The sequence below is a fragment of the Pelophylax lessonae genome (genome assembly GCF_965119305.1).
Source record: "Pelophylax lessonae genome assembly, chromosome: 11".
In the NCBI taxonomy this organism is placed as follows: Eukaryota; Metazoa; Chordata; class Amphibia; order Anura; family Ranidae; genus Pelophylax; species Pelophylax lessonae.
This window is the reverse complement of record NC_138778.1, coordinates 109,575,361-109,595,758: the sequence shown is the minus strand read 5'-3', so window position 1 is coordinate 109,595,758 and position 20,398 is coordinate 109,575,361.

Genomic DNA, 20,398 nt, shown 5'->3' with positions numbered 1-20,398 from the left:
ATGGAATATTTTATATTTTGCCACAAGTTTCAGGAAAATTATTATTTTTTTTTTTTTTTTTTACACAAAGTTGTCAGTAAATGATATAATGCTCACACATGCCATGGGTATATGTGAAATGACACCCCAAAATACATTCTGCTGCTTCTCCTGAGTACAAGGATACCCCATGTGTGAGAATTTTTTGCAGTCTAGCCGCGTACAGGACCCGGAAATCCACTCCCCACCTTCAGGCTTTCTAAGGGCGTAAATTGTTGATCTCACTCCTTACTACCTATCACACTTTTGAAGGCCATGAAATGCCAAGATGGCACAAAACCCCCCCAAATGACCCCATTTTGCAAAGTAGACACTCCAAGCTATTAGATGAGAGGCATGATGAGTCCATGGAATATTTTATATTTTGCCACAAGTTTCAGGAAAATTATTATTTTTTTTTTTTTTTTTACACAAAGTTGTCAGTAAATGATATAATGCTCACACATGCCATGGGTATATGTGAAATGACACCCCAAAATACATTCTGCTGCTTCTCCTGAGTACAAGGATACCCCATGTGTGAGACTTTTTTGCAGTCTAGCAGCGTACAGGACCCGGAAATCCACTCCCCACCTTCAGGCTTTCTAAGGGCGTAAATTGTTGATCTCACTCCTTACTACCTATCACACTTTTGAAGGCCATGAAACGCCAAGATGGCACAAAACCCCCCCAAATGACCCCATTTTGCAAAGTAGACACTCCAATCTATTTGCTGAGAGGCATGGTGAGTATTTTGCATCTCTCATTTTTTTTGGAAAATGAAGAAAAAACAGGAAAATGCATTTTTTTTCCTCTTTTTTCAATTTCCAAAACTTTGTGACAAAAAGTGAGATCTGCAAAACACTCAACATGCCTCTCTGCAAATAGCTTAGGGTGTCTACTTTCCGAAAAGGGGTCATTTGGGGGGGGGGGGGTTGTGCTGTCTTGGCATTTCATGGCCTCCGAAACTGTGATAGGTAGTCAGGAGTGAAATCAACAATTTACGCCCTTGGAAAGCCTGAAAGTGGGGGTTGGCTTTCGAGGACCTGTACTCGGCTAGACTGCAAAAAGTCTCACACATGTGGTATCCCTGTACTCAGGAGAAGCAGCAGAATGTATTTTGGGGTGTCATTTCACATATACCCATGGCATGTGTGAGCAATATATCATTTAGTGACAACTTTGTGTAAAAAAACAAAAAAAAAAATAATAATAATATATTTCCCGGAACTTGTGGCAAAATATAAAATATTCCATGGACTCACCATGCCTCTCAGCAAATAGCTTGGGGTGTCTACTTTGCAAAATGGGGTCATTTGGGGGGTTTTGTGCTATCTTGAAATTTCAGGGCCTCCGAAACTGTGATGGGTAGTGAGGAGTAAAATCAAAAATTTACGCCATTAGAAAACCTAAAGATGGAGATTGATTTTCGGGGTCCCGTACACAGCTAGGCTCCCAAAAAGTCTCACATATGTTGTATCCCTGTACTCAGGAGAAGCAGCAGAATATATTTTGGGGTGTAATTACACATATACCCATGGCATGTGTGAGAAATTTATCTTTTAGTGACAACTATGTGTTAAAAAAAAAAATTTTTTTTTTTTTAGTCATTTTTCAAACACCTGTGACAAAAAAAATTAAATATTCAATGAGCTCAACATGCCTCTCAGAACATTCCTTAGGATGTCTACTTTCCAAAAAGTGGTAATTTGGGGGGGTCTTGTACTGCCCTGCCATTTTAGCACTTCATGAATTGAGATAGGCAGTCAGAAATTAAAGCTGCGTAAAATTTCAGTATTGCATGCCACTGCCAAGCCTGTTGTCTACCAGTACCCCCAAGTCCTTTTCCATCCTAGACTCACCCAGAGGTTCCCCCCCTAGTGAGTAGCTTGCTTTCTGGTTTCTGGCCCCCAAGTGCATTACTTTACATTTTTCAACATTAAACCTCATCTGCCATGTAGTTGCCCACCCCGTTATTTTGTTCAGGTCCGCTTGTAAGGTTTCTACATCCTGCATAGAAGATATTGGCATGCTTAGTTTAGTATCATCCACAAATACTGAGATTGTACTAGATATCCCCTCCTCTAGATCATTTATGAATAAATTAAACAGGATTGGTCCCAGGACAGAACCCTGGGGGACCCCACTTTCCACATCTGCCCAATCCGAGTACTCCCCATTAATCACCACCCTCTGGACTCTCCCCTGGAGCCAGTTCTCTATCCAGGTACTCACCCTATGGTCCATACCTACCTTCCTTAGTTTGTACAGTAAGCGTTTGTGGGGAACGGTGTCAAAGGCCTTTGCAAAGTCCAGATACACCACATCCACAGGCTTCCCTTTATCTAGGTGGCAGCTCACTTCATCATAGAAGGTTAATAGATTGGTTTGGCAAGAACGATTTTTCATGAATCCATGCTGATTACTACTAATAATACAGTTTTCGTTACTAAAGTCTTGTATGTGGTCCCTTAATAACCCCTCCAAAATCTTGCAGACTACAGATGTTAGGCTGACCGGCCTATAGTTACCCGGGATACATCTCGGCCCCTTTTTAAATATTGGTACCACGTTGGCTTTTTTCCAATCAGCTGGCACCATACCCGTCTGTAAACTATCCTTAAAGATCAAGAATAATGGTCTGGCAATCACCTGGCTGAGCTCTTTCAGAACCCTCGGGTGCAAGCCATCCGGTCCCGGTGATTTATTTATGTTAAGTTTCTCTAGTTTAGTTTTAAGTCTATCTTCTGTTAGCCCTGGCGGTATTTCCTGAGGTGTGTTGTTTAGTTCGGCCTTACAAGCTAGGTTTGTGTAGCCCCCCGATTCTTTTGTGAAGACTGAAGAGAAGAAATTATTTAACACTTCCGCCTTTTCTTTGTCCTCAGTGGCCATATTTCCTTTGTCATCTTTTATGGGGCCAATGTGTTCTGGCCTCGCTTTCTTACTGTGTATATACTTAAAAAACTTCTTGGGGTTCTTTTTACTCTCCTCCGCTATATGTCTCTCGTGTTCTATTTTAGCCGCCCTGATTTCATCTTTACATTTCTTATTACACACTTTGTAATGCTTAAATGCTGCCAATGACCCCTCAGCCTTGTATTTTTTGAAGGCCTTTTCTTTAGCACTAATATGCATTTTTATGTTGGAGGTTAGCCACCCAGGGTTTAGCTTTGCTCTTTTAAATTTATTTCCCTTTGGAATGCACTGGCCAATCCCCTTGTTAAGTATGCTCTTGTAGCACTCCCATTTTTCCTCCATGTTCTTTGTTCCCAGGGTTCTATCCCAATTGATATTTTCTAGCAGCGAGCGCAGTTTTGGGAAATTGGCTCTTTTGAAATTCAGCGTCTTAATATTACCCTTGTGCTTCCTATTACTGTAATTAATACTGAAACTTATTGACCTATGGTCACTGTTTCCTAAGTTCTCGTGTATTTCTATATCCGTGAGCAGGTCTGTATTGTTAGTAATCAGTAGGTCAAGTACCGCATTGTTTCTTGTCGGTGCATTCACCATCTGACCCATGAAATTGTCCTGCAAAACATTTAGGAACTGCCGAGCCTTGGCTGAGTGTGCGGTTCCATCTGCCCAGTCTATATCAGGATAATTAAAGTCCCCCATTATAATGACATTTCCCATCCTTGCTGCCAATCCTATCTGTAAAATGAGGTCCACCTCCCCCTCCTCCCTCTGGTGGGGGGGCCTATAGCATACGCCCAATATTACCTTCCCCACCGTGCCTTCCCTTTGAAGCTCTACCCATAGGGATTCTGCCTCGTCCTTAGCTCCATTATTAATATCATCCCTCATATTAACCTGTATACTGTTCTTAATATACAAACATACCCCTCCCCCTTTTTTACCTTCTCTATCTCTGCGATAAAGGGAATACCCCTGAATGGTTGCCATCCAGTCATGAGAGCTGTCAAACCAAGTCTCAGTTATCCCCACAAAATCTAAGTCCTCCTCAAACATCAGCAGCTCCAGCTCTCCCATCTTGTTGGCCAGGCTTCTGGCATTGGTATACAAACCTCGTAATTTTGACCGGTTACAACTATCCTCATTTGATGTTTTTAGGCTGCTCTTGTGATTTTTCCCCATACCCACCCTGGGCATAGGAGCTCCAAACACCCTACCGCTAATGCCCCCATTTCTGCCCTCTGAATCTTGCTTTCCAATGGCTAATTCTACATCTGTACCCTCCCCCCCATTCTCTAGTTTAAAAGCCCCTCTAACTTTGTGGCCATCCTCGCACCCAGTACGGCTGCACCCACCCCATTTAGGTGCAATCCGTCCCTACCATAGAGCCGGTGGCCGACTGAGAAGTCGGCCCAGTTCTCCAGGAACCCGAAACCCTCCTTACTACACTAGCTCCTCAGCCACTTGTTAACTTCCCTAATCTCTCGCTGCCTCTCTGGTGTGGCTCGAGGTACAGGTAGTATTTCGGAAAATACTACCTTGGAGGTCCTTCTCCTCAACTTAGCGCCTAAGTCCCTGAAATCGTTTAGGACTCTCCATCTTCCTCTGCCTATGTCATTGGTACCCACGTGTACCATGACAGCTGGGTCTTCCCCAGCCCCACCCAATAATCTGTCCACCCGATCCGCAATGTGCCGAACCCGAGCGCCCGGCAAACAACAGACTGTTCGGCACACACGGTCTTTGTCACAGATTACACTGTCTGTCCTTCTAATAATTGAGTGTAACGCTCCTGCGTTTCATGTATGGTGTGGATTTTCAGATGCAGAAATATTCCACTTCAGTAGTCATGTAAGAGAGATGCTGAGATACCATTCCCAACCTCAATGACTCATCATGTGTGGAAGGTCTTAAATTCAGCTAGTAAATACACACACTTAACAAGCTGGTTCCTAGAGTGACTTTATGTATGTAGTAACACAGTGATGAAGATTTAAGAGACAGGTTGTGGAGGTGGTAGGTGACAGACACTTGAAGGTAAGACAGTAGCAGATGGATGCAGGTAGGTTTAGCAATCATGTATGGTAGCAGATGACAGAGTAGCAGGTGGACATACAAGAGTGATCAACCCAGTGCAGGAATAAGTAGCAGTAGTCTTAAGAGCTAGCAATCTAGATATGCAGATGTGATAAATAGTCTTTGCTATGCAGAGCTAGATAGTGTAAGCTTAGTAAAGGTTTATAGAGGGTTCCCCTGCGGGGTACTTAGCACTAATAGCAATACAGCCGAAGGTTGGTTCAGGAGGAGCGGATGATCCGGAAGCGGGATGCAGGGATCAGCGCAGCGAGGTTCCGTCAGCGAAGTATGCTTGCAAGCACGAAAGCTTCAAGCCAAGTTAGCATCCAGGTAAGGGTGTTTGAACGAACACATGTGAGTGAGAACCGGCGCTTTAAATAGCCATCTAGTCCGGCGCTGAGTGATGACAGCTTCAGTCTTAAAGGTGTATGCGCACCTTTCCAAAAGAGAATGGTGGGGCGCATACACTTTTGAAAAGAGTAATTTAGGGTACCAAAGGTACCGGAACATTACATTGAGTCCCCTACCACAAGCACCTGTCTTTCCTTTCCCTTTCTCCCGGCCTCACTGGAGGAGTTCTTCCCCTGGCAGCTAGGGGCGTCGCTCTGCTCCAGCAATGCTGGTCCCTGACTGGTTTCCCCAACATCACACAACGGGGCGTATATATTGGGGTGCTCCAGCCCAGGATCAGCCTCCTTGCCTTGTTCCCTTCTACCCCTCCTAACTGTCACCCCTCTACTCTGCTCTGATGCCTGCACCTCCGATACTCCGCCCACCTCTGTGCAGACCCCTGCCTGCACCTGACTGGTACGATCCTGGCTCTCCTCCGATATGGACATTCGTCTCAGTGTTGCCAGCTGCTTCCCTAGATTCAGGACCTGAGCTTCTAGGGAAGCAACGTGCTTACATTTTGCGCATTTGTATTCGCCCTCGATCGCATGACCGAGGAACGCATACATATCACAAGATGTACACCGAGTCGCATCTCCACACCCGCCGGGCATTGTACCTACTAATCTAATCTAATGGGGATTCAGTGATTTAAGTCTATCCTATGTGGCTATTTCCTGGCTTCCTAACTCTACCTTCTCACCCTCTGGTACTCCGCTTCACTCACAGCCTGGTCAGTCGCACAACACTCTCAGTTGCCCAACACTCAGTCGCACAGCCCGGTCAGTCGCACAACACTCTGTCGCACAGCCCGGTCAGTCGCACAACACTCTGCTGCCCAACACTGTCAGTCACACAACACTCTGCTGCCCAACACTGTCAGTCGCACAACACTCTGCTGCCCAACACTGTCAGTCGCACAACACTCTGCTGCCCAACACTGTCAGTCGCACAACACTCTGCTGCCCAACACTGTCAGTCGCACAACACTCTGCTTAGTGAGTTTATATTACCTATGCCTTGTTATTAATAAAGACTGTCTGCACTTAGAGCGCTCTCTCTCTTTTTCTTTTGTTTACATTAGCCGCCTGTCTTTCTCCCTATCCACGGGGAGATCGCGAGTGACCGGCGGACATCGGGTCCGCCGGTCACACGCGCGGACATGTCAGGGAACGAGCAGGGGCGCGCCTCCGGCGGCGCGCACTCGCCCCCTAGAGGCTCACAGGTTAGCGACATAGTCCTACGTCACTTTGCCTGTACGGGACTGACCGCCGCCGCAAATAGTCGTGCGGCGGTCGGCAAGTGGTTAAACCCGACGAACTAAGACTGGGATGCCATTAAAGTTCATGTGTGAGTAAAGGCATGCGTCCCAATACTTCTGACAACATATGTACACTGACTTGTGATTTCATGCAGACGGAATTTCCATGTGTTTTGCAGGTTATTACCTCTGACATCACTTCCTTTCTCTTTTGGGGGTTGTGAGAAGGAGTGAGATAGAGAGAGAGGAAGACATTTTTATTTTGGGGAGGGATTGGCAAACAGGATGTCTAGTATAACCGCTCAAATTGTGATTGGTCTAGCTAGACTGAGCAGAAAACAGCTGACATGCCCCTCCCCCTGCAGTGCCCCCTCTGCTGTGAGCTGACTCCTCTCTATAGAGAAATGTTGGCACACCCCTCCCCCACCCCTCTGCTGTCATCTGATTCCTATATGTAGAGGGGAAATGCTTTCTTTCATTCCCCTCCCCCACTCCCATTGCATCAAACTGACTCCACTGTTTAGAGAAGTGCTGAGCTGACCCCTCCCCCATTATCTCTGCTGTAATGTGAACCCATAATCTAAAAACATGGTGACACGCCCCTTCCCTGCACCTCCCCCTCTGCTCTGAGCTGAGTCCTCTGTATAGGGGCTGGTGCAAGGATTTCTGACATCCTAGGTGAAACCTAACTTTGCTGCCTCCCCATTGGCTCCGCCCCTGACTCAACCCCATACATTTAGTATTACTCCACCTGTGTCAGGAGGCGGCGCTATACAGGAAGCAACGGCTCTGCCTCTTCTACTGCCGGTCTGTGTGTTATCCGATTACTGTCAGGATCGCTATGTACAGGGTGTAAGGATTGCTATGTACAAGGTGTAAGGATCGCTATGTACAGGGTGTAAGGAATGCTATGTACAGGGTGTAAGGATCGCTATGTACAGGGTGTAAGGATCCCTATGTACAGGGTGTAAGGATCGCTATATACGGGGTGTAAGGATCGCTATATACGGGTGCGACGAGCCAGAACCGCAGGGGCGACACGTGAGATGCACGGTGGGCCGATGAGAGACAGCAATAATACAGTTCATCGGTTTACTCACGGTTAGCCAGCCAAGATGGTGGTTGAGGTGCCCGTGATGACAGGGGTGTTTAGAGTGCTTGTGGTGGCTGGGTCCCTTGATGGTATTTGTCGTGACGCCAGTACCGTTAATGGTGGTACAACCAGTTGTAATAGCAATAGTGAAGAATGAGGTAGACAGTGGTAGGATACAACTCACAACTTTTACTGTGACTGGTTTTGATTGCAGCACAAACATCCAGATAGAATACAGTCTCTGGGTAAATAGAGGAATTCTGCTGATCCACTGTTAATAGGTTTTGGTAGGTCTTGTCTCAGGCTGTGGTTCAGTATAATGCTTACTTGTTCCTGATCCCTTTAGAATCCAGTGAAATTTGGTGAGATTGCCAGTGGCTAAGGAAATCCTTCACCTTTATTCTCAAAGGTCTTGCTGCCATTTGGTGGCTTTTACCCTTTGATTTGAGCAGTTCCAATTTGTCCCTTCTCTGGACTGACCTTCACTAACCTTCTACATGGAGCTTCTCTCTGTACACTCACTTCCTGAACTGAACACTGACCACAGATAAACCTGAGCTGGGATAGATATCCCAAAGTGGTGCTATCCCCATCTTGTGGTGGGAAGTATGAAGCACACTTGACCAGCCTATGAACAGGGATTAACAAATGTCAAATGCAAAATGACATGCAATACAGCGATGACAAAGAAATAATACATTTGCAGTTCCCACGTGTCATGAGTGGGATGCTGCATACCCCCATGGTAAAACGTGTGTCGACCTCGACACATTTTTGACTCGATGTTGTGTCTTCCTGTAAGATATAAGAGAAAGGGAAAAGCATGCATGCATAGGAAATAACAACATAACCCCATTCTTGTACTTCTTGTATCTGCAAGTAAAATGGGTTAGGCAAACATATCTCAGGCAACAACGAAATCTGTCAAAAAGGGGTGTAGTTTTTTCCTCTGAAGACTGGTGATGTATGGCAAAACCAGAATAGTCCACGATGAGATGGAAAAAGGAAAAACAAAACAAAAATAACATCTCAGGAGGCTCACAGGGTATGAGTCCGTTCCCTGGGCACAGGAAAAAATGTCAACAGACGAATATCACAGAGGCTCAGGTACGTGAAAGTCTATCTCCGGGTGCAGGCTTGAACGTTGCAAAACAGTAGGTAAGTAGTCCTTTTAAAAAGTCCTTTAAAGGAAATAAACATGATATCACAAGTAAGTCTTCTTCTCACTCTGGAACTTCAGAAGATGTAAGGATGCATTTAACAATGAGATGGCAGGGCTGGTAGTTGTCTTCTCGGCTGCTGGTGTAGGAAATCCTTAAAACGGACAGGTGGTTGTCCTCTTGTAGTCCTGTCAGATCTTCGTAGCGGCTGAGTTTCTACAGGCCTTGTTTCAAGGGAACTTGGTCTCTCTTGAGCTGTAGTAGACACTTCTTGAGATAGCTCCTCTGGTTGAAGTGCGGTTGTATTGGTCTTGGCAGGCACTAAGATATTGAGCCACGGTGTAAGGAACCACTGTAAAGGATCAGAGTCTAATAATGCTTTTCCAAAAGACTGTAGTGTATTCTCTGAATCAGATGATTTTGTAGGCTCTGGTTGTATGGATTGTGTTTCCTCTTGGACAGCTTCTTCTTGAAGAGTTTCTTCTTGAGTACTTTCCTTGAGACATAACTTAAGGCGATTGCGATGTACTACACGTGATTTGTTTTCTTTGGTGATCTCATAAGTATGAGTCTCTGGATTGAGAATAGCTATAATGGTGTAAGGTTCTCTCTCCCATTTGCTATCTAACTTGCTGGTGCGATGGTCGTTTTTTAACCATACATGGTCACCAATTTTGAGAGGTTCTGCTTTGGCAGATTGGTTATAATCTTTTTGTTGCTTTTCATGAGCATGTTCCATGCGATGTTGAACAATTTCTTGTGCATCAATTAGACGTCGTTGGTGCTCACTCACCCAATCAGTCTTTGGTAGAGGGTTGATTGCATCAGGCACTTGTACGCCCAAAGTATGGTCAGCAGGTAGTTTACCTTGTCGGCCAAACATGAGATAGTAAGGTGTATATCCAGTAGAACAGTGAATGGTGTTATTGTAGGTGTACATCAATTGAGGCAATAGAGTAGGCCAATCACTTCTTGTAGCAGGTGGTACTGCTCTTAACATCTCAATTAAAGTTTGGTTCATTTTCTCGCAAAGTCCATTCCCTTGGGGGTGGTAGGCTGTGGTCCTGATTTTCTGGCAATTGTGAAGTGTACACAGTTCTTTGAAGAGTTGCGACTCAAAGGCAGATCCCTGATCTGTAAGGATTTTTTCTGGGCATCCATATGGCAATAGGAAATGTTTCCAGAAGGCATCTGCAGTTGTCTTAGCGGTCAAGTCCTTGACAGGTACGGCTACAACAAATTTGGTATAATGATCAATGATGGTCATGGCGTATGTGTAACCTGAGCGACTTGGTTCCAGCTTCACATGGTCAATTGCAACTATTTCTAGCGGTGTTTGGCTTACAATGGGATGTAAGGGTGCTTTTTGGTCGTGTTTTTCATTTCTTCCAACAGCACAGGTGGAACATTCTCGACACCACTTTTCAATGTCTCCTCTCATCCCAATCCAGTAGAATCTCCTACGGATGGTGGCTTCTGTCTTCTGCACGCCAAAGTGTCCCGATTGGTCATGGTACATTTCAAGAATGATTCTTGCATCTCGGCGTGGTATTAAGATTTGGTATAGACGATCCCAGGTAATTGGGTCTAAAGTTCTTCTTAATAGTAGGCCCTTCTGTAGGAAGAGATGTTTTCTGTGTCTCCAAAGTTTTGACAATTCTGGATCAGCATTTCTTCTGCGAATTCTTTCAGGTGTTCTTCCGCTGGTGAAGAAATCTTGCAGTTCTCCCAACACTCTGCTTTCATTTTGCAGCTTGATCCACCTTTCTTTGTCCACTTGGGATCTTGGATCCACTTGTTGTTGAAGGTTAAGGACTTTTCTTCCTTTGATGGTGATAATGTCTTGTTGGGCAAAATTTTTGTAAAAATCTGGCATTTCTACCTCTTCCCAAACATCTTCCTGTGTAGTAGGGTCTTCTTGGGTAGGCAGACGGGATAATGCATCCGCATTTTCATTTGCTTTTCCTGTTCTGTATTTTATGGTGAAATCGTAGTTAGCTAGGCGTGAGGCCCATCTTTGTTCCAATGCTCCCAACTTAGCGGTATTAAGATGTGCTAGCGGGTTGTTATCTGTGAAGGCCACAAATGGTGTTGCGGCAAGGTAATCTTTAAATTTTTCTGTAACAGCCCACACGAGCGCGAGGAATTCCAATTTGAAGGAACTATAGTTTTGGTCGTTTCTTTCAGTACCTCTAAGAGATCTACTAGCGTAGGAAATAACTCTTTCTTTACCTTCTTGTACTTGCGACAGGACAGCTCCCAGACCTTTCTTACTAGCATCTGTGTAAAGATGAAATGGCTGCTGGTAATCTGGATAGCCTAAGATTGGTGGTTCTGTCAACTTCTTCTTCAGGAGCTGGAAGGCAATTTCTCTTTCTGTGTTCCATTCAACTGGAATTGGAGACTTTTGGTACCTCTTAGGATGTCCTCTCAGAAGTTCTAGTATTGGCCCCGCAATCTGGGCAAAATGAGGAATAAAGCGTCTGTAGTATCCTGCGAAACTGAGAAAACTCCTCACTTCTTTCACTGTAGTAGGAGTAGGCCAATTTCGGACTGCGGCTATCTTCTCTGGATCCGGTTTAACACCTTCAGAGCTTACAATATGCCCTAAGTATTTGACTTCTGACTTCAGTAGATAGCACTTAGATGGTTTGACTTTGAGTCCATGTTTAATGAGGACTTGAAAAACTTCAGACAAATGTTTCAAGTGATCTTCATAAGATTTGGAGTAGATGATGACATCGTCTAAGTACAGCAGGACGGTTTCAAAATTTTTGTGTCCTAAACAACGCTCCATTAATCTTTGAAAAGTTCCGGGCGCATTGCAAAGTCCAAAAGGCATGCAGTTGAACTCAAATAGGCCCATAGGGGTGGTAAATGCAGTCTTCTCACGATCTTCAGGGGCCATTGGTACTTGCCAGTATCCACTTGTTAAATCAAGGGTAGAGAAGTAGGCTGAAGATCCTAAAGCTGTCAAAGATTCCTCTATGCGTGGTAAAGGGTAAGCATCCTTGTGGGTGATTTGGTTAATTTTTCTGTAATCCACACAGAATCTGATGTTACCATCCTTTTTACGGACAAGGACTAGAGGTGCAGCCCATGGACTATGGCTGTCTCTAATGACATTGGAGTCCTTCATCTCTTGGATCATTTGCTTTACTGATTGGTACATAGTTGGTGGTATAGGCCGATATCTTTCCTTGATCGGTGGGTGTGAACCTGTAGGGATGGAGTGCTTGATGATATCCACTTCTCCATAGTCTGTGGAATGCTTACTGAAGGCACGGTGAAGCTCCTTCACAATTTTTAGTACTCCCTCAATTTGGTTTGCTGGTGTGGAAGCATCTCCCACATGAAGTTCTTTCCACCAGGATGTGTTTACATTTTGGTCCTGTGGGTTCTGTCTCTTGGTAATTTCTTCTGTGGTAGCTGTAGCCACACTGATGACATCTTGAAAAGGGACTTGGATTAGCTGTGCAATAGGACGGTGTTTTGTTAGTGTTACACTGCTATCACTCAAGTTTAGGAGTCGTATAGGCACTTTACCTTCAGAGACAGTTACTAGGCTCCTTGCAGCTCTAACTAGAGGATAGTCTTCCAAAACAACAGGCTCTACCAGGGCTTGGTAGTCTTGACCTTGAATTCCGACTACAGCTCGGCACCACAAGAGAGTTTCGGTGTTGGGTTTGAGGATCACAGGTTGCTTATCCCGGATGCGGGCACAGCAAATTTCTCCTTTTTCGTTGGTGAATCTCTGTTGCGCATTTAGTACACGGATGGTTTGTTGGATCACCTTCTTAGAATCAGGAGAGGCAGTAGGCACTAACTGGTGCAAGGCTTCTAGCATCTCAACATAACAGTTCCTGAGGACATTCATTCCTAGGACTATTGGAGGGTTAGGGTTATTGTCTCTGACTCGTACCACAATAAGGCCTTGTCGAGGTAGTGTAGTTCCTCCTACTTGAATGGTAGGTTCCCAATAACCATGGACTGGTATGGGTTTGCCGTTACTGGCTATGAGACTCAGCCAGGATTCTGGAGGCTGGGTAAGCTGATTTTGATCCCAGTATTTTTCAAAGGCTGCTTGTTGGATAGTGGTGACTTGGGATCCGGTGTCAACTAGGGCAACAAAAGGAACTCCATTTATTTGAAGTGCCACTTCAGGACGGGATCCTACGTATCTTGGCATCCAGTGGGGATCTTCTGGACCTATTGGTTTACCTCCCGAGGGGTGGTCCTTGGCCTCGGGGGTTTCCCTGTTTAACTGCCAGCAGGTTGCTTCTGTATGGCCTGGCTTGTGACAGTATGTGCAGATAGGCCGCTTAGGGGTACTAGTGCGGTCAGGGGGGCGTCCGCCAGAATTTCTGGAATAAGTCTCTCCATAATTAGAGGGGAAGAGTCTTCTGGACACAGGTTTCTCATCCTCTAGCATTAATGGTTTCTCCCATTGTTCCAACTTTTGGTGGACTTTCTCCAGACTTTTAGTCAGGAAATGGACTTGCTCAGTCAAGGCGGCAACTGCATCAGGAACTGGAGCTTGGGTTGCCTGACTGACTATAGGTAAATACTTTACAGGGGTAACCAGCTGTGATACAGGCACTTCAACAGATCTAACAGGTTCTGTTGGTGGGCTTTTTCCCAGTATGCTGATAGCTAGTTCTTTAAAATCTAAGAAGGTAGCTCCTGGATGTTGGGCGGCTAACATTCTTAGTTGGCTCTTTAGATTGTCTGTATTGACGCCTTCAATAAATTGTTCTTTCAGGGTTTTGTCCTGATTCTCTGCCTCACGGGGGTCTACTTGGACAACAGCTCTAAGGGCTTCCTGCAAAGATAATGCAAAGTCTCTGAGTGACTCACCAGATTGCTGTTTCTTGCTGAAGAACCTCATCTTGACCTCTGACACGGTTCTGGGTTCAAAGGTGGTGTAGAGACGTTCAAAAATCTGCTCCATGGTCTTTCTCTCTGAGCTCGGCCAAGATTTCACTTCTCTAAGCGCAGCTCCTTCCAATTGCGCAAGAAGAATCTCCATCTGTTGCTCTGAGGATACAGGGTACAATCTGAACACAGCAAGAATTTTTTCTTTAAAGTCCCTTAAAGTATGAATTTCTCCAGAATATCGTGGGAACCAGGGGGCCCCAAAATAATAAGGCATGGTTAAAGGCATTAAGCTTGGTGCTGCAGCGGTTGGTATTGTACTGCGACTTACTGCGGCTGATGCAGGGGGTCCGCTGAGGTCAGGCTGCACGTCATCTTCCTGCACAGACATGGTGACAGCAGGTGAATTATAGTTAGGTAAGTCAAATGCGTTTTTAGACACTTTTTGTGCGGTGTTGCTATGGGCAACCGCTGTCTTGCGGGTGTATGGCCCTTTAAGAATTTAATGTCGGCTGAATACAATGCTGCAGCAATGTTGATTTTGGGTCTCTGGCAGAGTTCCTGCTATTAGTGCTGCTTATAGTTAGTAGAGGCAGCTGACAGGTTGCGATTACTGCTCGGAGGATGGCAAGCAATGCGATTATTTTCTCTTCTTTTGCTCGCATGCGACGTCTCGCGACTTCTGGGGCGTGCGCTTGTCACAGTCTCCTCCCAGGATTGACACAGCAAAGGTAAGGCGGACTGGCCGGACAATTTTGCATAAATGGGTGGCACCAAAATTTCCCGCTATTCAGGGGGTGTCACTAACTTATCCACAGTGATGGCGCAGAAATTTTTAAACAAGAAGGTCTCCGGCAGCCATTTTAAGTGAAAAGAAACAGTCAATTCAAATACAGCAAGCAGTTTTGTTGACACACCAATGTCTGATTTCCTCTCTTTGGATGCTGCGATTTTTATGCTGATAACTGGGAAAACAATTCCATGCGACTTTGAAACAGTTTAAACAGTTCTGTGGCCCCACACAGTGTGCAATAAGTAAACAGTCTCTCAATAAAGCAAAGGGGCTTATTCTGATGCAACAGTCTTTTAGATAAGGCGCAGGGGTTAATATCCTGTTCGTGACGCCAAATTTTTATGCGACGAGCCAGAACCGCAGGGGCGACACGTGAGATGCACGGTGGGCCGATGAGAGACAGCAATAATACAGTTCATCGGTTTACTCACGGTTAGCAGAAAGCCTCCCTGGGCTGGTCGCACAGTGAAGAGGAAGACAGCACGAAATCCTCCGGGGCACGCTCTGTGATAGGGAAATGCCAGCCAAGATGGTGGTTGAGGTGCCCGTGATGACAGGGGTGTTTAGAGTGCTTGTGGTGGCTGGGTCCCTTGATGGTATTTGTCGTGACGCCAGTACCGTTAATGGTGGTACAACCAGTTGTAATAGCAATAGTGAAGAATGAGGTAGACAGTGGTAGGATACAACTCACAACTTTTACTGTGACTGGTTTTGATTGCAGCACAAACATCCAGATAGAATACAGTCTCTGGGTAAATAGAGGAATTCTGCTGATCCACTGTTAATAGGTTTTGGTAGGTCTTGTCTCAGGCTGTGGTTCAGTATAATGCTTACTTGTTCCTGGTCCCTTTAGAATCCAGTGAAATTTGGTGAGATTGCCAGTGGCTAAGGAAATCCTTCACCTTTATTCTCAAAGGTCTTGCTGCCATTTGGTGGCTTTTACCCTTTGATTTGAGCAGTTCCAATTTGTCCCTTCTCTGGACTGACCTTCACTAACCTTCTACATGGAGCTTCTCTCTGTACACTCACTTCCTGAACTGAACACTGACCACAGATAAACCTGAGCTGGGATAGATATCCCAAAGTGGTGCTATCCCCATCTTGTGGTGGGAAGTATGAAGCACACTTGACCAGCCTATGAACAGGGATTAACAAATGTCAAATGCAAAATGACATGCAATACAGCGATGACAAAGAAATAATACATTTGCAGTTCCCACGTGTCATGAGTGGGATGCTGCACGGGGTGTAAGGATCGCCATGTACGGGGTGTATGAATCGCTATATACGGGGTGTAAGGATCGCCATGTACGGGGTGTAAGGATCTCTATGTACAGGGTGTAAGGATCCCTATGTACAGGGTGTAAGGATCGCTATGTACAGGGTGTAAGGCAGAGTTCGGTCACCCTGGTATGGCAGGCAGAGTCAGCAAAACTACACTACGTTCACCCTGACATGGCAGAGTTCAGTCACCCTGGTATGGCAGAGTCAGCTAAACTACACTATGGTCACTCTGACATGGCAGAGTTCGGTCACCCAGGCATGGCAGAGTTAGGTCACCCTAAACTCCGGTCACCCTGACACTTAAAAGTATCCCTACAGAAACAAGATTATTGAATCTAACTATAGTGGTATATAGTACCCTAACTACACTGCATATCCCTTTCCTCACACTAAAAGAACAGCTCCATACAGCAGGAGAAACACTTCCACTCTCTTCAAAAGCCTCTGTATTACAGTGCTAGAGGTTAGGCGGGGCTATATTATATACTGGGGGGCTTATTCACTCCTGATTGGCCTCTGGACCCCGTAGTCACTCCAATCACGTTCCTAGCAGACTCCTGCCCCCCTTCATTGGCTTTTTCTGACTTTTCTGGGCCAACACGGGCTTTTAAAGCCCACTTCCTGACCCATTGCATTTTGGGCGGTTCTGGTGACCGAATTCCAAACTTTTACCGCAAAAAGTTTGGAATTCGGCCAAATTTCGAACACCCAATATTCGGGTCGAACCGATGGTCGACCCGAACCGTTCGATCATCCCTAATGCCCACCAGGTGTAACTCAACATAGGCTATGCTGCAGTGGCTGCACACGCAGGAGAGGGTCATCAATGAGTACCTGTGTGAGTATGGCACAAGGACAGGCTCTGGGGAGCTTGGCTTCTTTTCGCCACGCCAGTGGCTGCTGATAAAGGATGCATGCACTGTCCTGTCACCATTTGAGGAGGCCACAAGGATGGTGAGGCGGGACGATGCATGCATCAGTGACACTATCCCGCTAGTCTTCCTGCTGGAGCATACGCTTCATGAAATCATGGACAGGGCACTTGAGGCAGAACAGCGGGTAGAAGCGGAGGACTTACTTTCCTCACAAGGCCCCCTTTATGCAGATGTCATTCTTTTGGGGTGACAAAACACACAGAAGCAACAAGAGGTAGAGGAGGATTGTGGCAGCATGGATGTAGAGGATAGCATACAGCAGTCTTCAAGGGATGGTTGTCATTCCCCAGAAACCCCAGGAGTTGTTTGTGGCTGGGGAGAGGTTGCTCCTGACAACGTCATCCTTAGTGACCCAGAGGACTCAGAATCTCATGCCTCCTCAAACTTATGCTGCATGGGCTCCCTGATTCTGCAAAGCCTGCCAAAGGACCAGAAGATTTGATTAGGATTAGACACCACCAACACCCAAGGCCCAATTTTTCTGCACCTGTATGACAAGTACATGCGATTTCAAATTTGTATGGAATTTTCAACAGCAGGGCCCATTCCTGTGCCCAGCAAGAGTAACTGAGCTGAGTCCTCTATATGTGTACTGTGTAGATCCGCCTTTCTCCAACTCTTTACCCCAGAAGGACCCTAAGGGGCTGTATGCACAACAACCTGCATAAAAATGCTGGAACAATAGATGTGCATTGCCTTCCATTGACATTCATTGACTTGTGTTTCTATGCAGACTGAATTTCCATGTGTTTTGCAGGTTATTACCTCTGACATCACTTCCATTTTCTTTTGGGGTTGTGAGAAGAAGTGAGATAGAGCGAGAGAGGAAGGTTTTTTTAAAATTTATTTTTGGAGAGACAAACCGGATTTCTAGTATAACAGCTCTAATCATTGTGATTGCTCCTGCTATATTGTGGAAAAAACAGCTGACATGCCCCTCCCCCACCATGCCCTGCCCCTCCCCCTCTGCTATGAGCCGATTCCTCTGTATGGAGAAATGTTAGCACACCCCTCCCCCACTCCCATTGCTTAACCACTTGCCGACCGCCGCAAGTACATATACTGCGGCGGTCAGCCACGGCCAGGCAAAGTGACGTACCGGTACGTCACTAGCCTGTCATCGGCTTGTGAGCCAATAGCGGGCGAGCGCCCGCTGAGGCGATTGCCCGCCCCGGCTCGTTCCCTAACAAGTCAGTGCGTGTGACTGGCGGACCCGATGTCCGCCGGTCACTCGCGATCGTTCGCCGGGAAGGGAGAAAGGCAGGCGGCTAATGTAAACAAAGCCGCCTGTCATTCTCCCCTGTGTAAAAATGGAGATCAGACGGTTCTACTATGTAGGACCGCTGATCTCTGTTCTTATACCAGTAGCCATGTCCAATCACAGTTAGAAGCACGCCCCTAGGGACACAATTAACCCCTCCCTCTCCAATACAGTTAACCTCTTCCCTGCCAGTGTAATTTTTACAGTAACAGTGCATATGTGTAGCACTGATTACTGTAGTAATGTCACTGGTAAAACCAGAAGTGTCAAAAATGTCAGTCAAGGGTCCGATCTGTCCGCCGCAATGTCGCAGTCCCGCAAAAAAATCGCAGATCGCTGCCATTACTCGTTAGAAAAAAAAAACCCCAAAAATGACAGAAATCTTTCCCTTCCTTAGTAAACGCGATAAGTTTTGCGCAAAACCAATCAAAATACGCTTTTTGCGATTTTTTTTTTTACCAAACATATGTAGCATAAAACAAATTGGCCGAAAATGTTAAAATATTTAGATTTTTACATTTTTTGGGGGGGAATTTCATATAAAAAAATGTGAAAAATATTGTTATTTTTGCAAAATTGACGCTCTTTTTTTGTTTATAGCACAAAAAGTAAAAATCGCACAGGTGATCAAATACCTCCAAAAGAAAGCTCTGTTTGTGGGAAAAAAAGGACGTCAATTTCATTTAGGTACAGCGTCACACGACCGCGCAATTGTCCGTTAAAATCACGTGGTAAAAAATCGCAAAAAACCCCCTGGTCAGGAAGGGGGTAAAATCTTCCGGGGCTTAAGTGGTTAAAGCGGACTCCACTTTTTAGGGAAGAAGTGCTGACATGACCCATCCCCCCATTCTCTCTACTGTAAGCTGACTCCTCAATGGAAAGCCCCTGACCCCTCCCCCTTGACCTGCACTGCCCCCTCTGCTTTATTTGAATCCTCTGTGTAGAGAAATGCTGACACACCCCTCCCCCTTTGCATTGAGCTGGGTCCTATGTGTAATGAAATGTTGGCATCTGCTTTGAGATTCTTTATATGTAGGAATGTTGGCACACCCCTCCCCCACTCCCTCTCCTGTCAGCTGATTCCTATACGTAGAGGGGAAATGCTTTCTTTCATCCCCTCCCCCACTCTCATTGCTTCAAGAAAATGAGTCTACTCTTTAGAGGAGAAGTACTGACCTGACCCCTCCCCCATTATCTCTGCTCTGAAATAAATATATCTGACAAGCCCCTCCCCCTTTGCATTGAGCTGAGTCCTATGTGTAGAGAAATGTTTGCACTCCCCTCCCCCACTCCTCTCCTGTCAGCTGATTCCTGTATGTAGAGGGGAAATATTTTCTTTCATCCCCTCCCCCAACTCCCATTGCTTCAAGACCTGTGATCCTATATAGAAGAATCATAGGTACTCTGGGATTATTCCAGAGAGAAAAACGGTGGAAGACTTGACTGGAGATGAAGCTTTTACATTTACCCAACATCTTATGAGTTCCCCTCCCGTTCAACACACACATCTGAAACCCAAATCAGTGTTCTATCCTACAAATTCTAAAGGTCCCTGTATAGAAACGTTCTACAGAATCGTTTATTCAGAATTTCTAGAAATGTGCAAACATACACAAAAAAACTGTAAAAACACCCATAATCTTACCTCAGCCGAAAACATAGCATTAAAAAATCTTATGTCAAATTCCCAGATTATTATTAAACCTGCGGATAAGGGAGGAAGTGTCGTGGTCCAGGATAAAGCAGATTATGTTAAGGAGGCCAAACGGCTATTGGCTGATGAAAAAACCTATGTGAAACTCAGGAAAGACCCATTACCTGAGTTCACAAAAGAAGCCATAGCTATTGACCATAGGGCACACAAGGATAAAATTATTACCAAATCTGAACTGACGTTTATCATCAGGGAGTATTATCAAACGCCATATTTCTATCATCTCCCAAAAGTGCACAAGTGCACCTCTAATCCCCCTGGCAGACCCATTGTGGCTGCCATGGAGAGTATCACAAGTGGCTTCTCTCAATACGTGGATGTATTTTTACAGCCTATAGTACAGAACCTATCCTCGTATATTCGAGGCGGTATCCATGTACTAGAGTTACTTGCCCCTTACTCATGGGACCCCTCATATCTCTGGGTGTCTCAGGACGTACAATCTTTGTACACATCCATACCCCATGAGATAGGTATGAGAGCATTAGAATTTTACCTAGGCCAGGACCCGTCCATTAACCCCCGACAGGCAAGCTTTATTATGGAGGCTACCCTGTTTTGTCTTACTCATAACTATTTTTTGTTTGATGAAGAATACTACCTGCAAATAAACGGCACAGCT